Source organism: Musca vetustissima, unplaced genomic scaffold (assembly GCF_032173495.1).
Source record: "Musca vetustissima isolate MV318-11 ecotype Yass unplaced genomic scaffold, APGP_CSIRO_Mvet_v1 utg104145, whole genome shotgun sequence".
Taxonomy (NCBI): Eukaryota; Metazoa; Arthropoda; class Insecta; order Diptera; family Muscidae; genus Musca; species Musca vetustissima.
In genome coordinates this window covers 29,331-30,354 of record NW_026885631.1, presented here as the reverse complement: position 1 = coordinate 30,354, position 1,024 = coordinate 29,331, and the positions used below count along the sequence as shown (strand labels likewise).

Below are 1,024 nucleotides of genomic sequence, written 5' to 3'. Positions count from 1 at the left end.
TCAAATTTCAAAATGTCTGCTCTATTCGTATTCACCCTGCACCTCATATATTACTATCATTACATGTTTTAGATTTGTGGGTCTTTGGATCGTTCCCTCTTACTATTAACTTCTATACCCAACACGAAGAATTAAACGTTCAAATTACCTAAAATCGCTCGCCATTTGTTATGGGGGCTATGAGATGGTAATGTTGTTGTCAGGGTTCGTTCGAAAGCTTACGTACGATAGCTTTACATTATCGTTGATCTTTAAAGCAACTTCAAAAAAAAAAAAACAAAATGTTCGTATCAACAGTCTCCCGTATTGACCTCGTTGCCAGGACCGGTCACTTTAACGGCTCGAAGCTATACTTGCGACTATTGAGCAGCGCTGTCATTAGGCAAAGCCAAACATCGGCCGCTTAGAACACAACTCCCTTTGCTTTACTGCTACAGGTCATTCCAGACATGATTTAGCTGCCAAATTCATTGGTGTTTTTACTGCAACAGTCGTTGTAGCTGGTTCCGGAGCCGGTATCGGAACTGTATTCGGTTCCCCCAGAAACCAATCATTGAAGCCACAATTTATTTCCTACGCTACTTTCGCCCTTTTGGAAGCTATGGGTCTTTCCTGTATTATGATTCTTGCTCTTCTTCGATTTTCAAAGAAGTGTATTTGTGCCCTAAGAAGACCTTGAATCATAAAAATATAAAAAAAACAACAATCTACACCACATCCATTACCTTTATAATTTTAAAACAGCATCCAAGAGTAATAAAAAGCGAAACCTTATTTAAAAATGGAAATAACACAAAAAATCGACAAAAAATTAATTTGACGCTCACGGGAAAACCACAATATCAAAATTGAATACCGAATTAGAGGTGTTCCTTATGTGAAAACTACCCAGAACCTTAGCCTATATTCATCAGTTTTGGTATGTTGAAAAAAGTTACCACAATTGCCAAACATTTGGAAGAAGTTGCGTTTGCTTCGACTTGGATTTGTACGAAAAAATTCTCTATAAGGTTTAACAAATACA

At 37.3% G+C, this 1,024-nt stretch overlaps 1 pseudogene; it reads left to right on the top strand.

Annotated features, from left to right (window-relative positions):
* The first annotated feature begins 270 nt into the window (after positions 1 to 270).
* LOC133332851 (ATP synthase F(0) complex subunit C3, mitochondrial-like) lies at positions 271 to 679 on the top strand (annotated as a pseudogene).
* Positions 680 to 1,024: the final 345 nt, after the last annotated feature.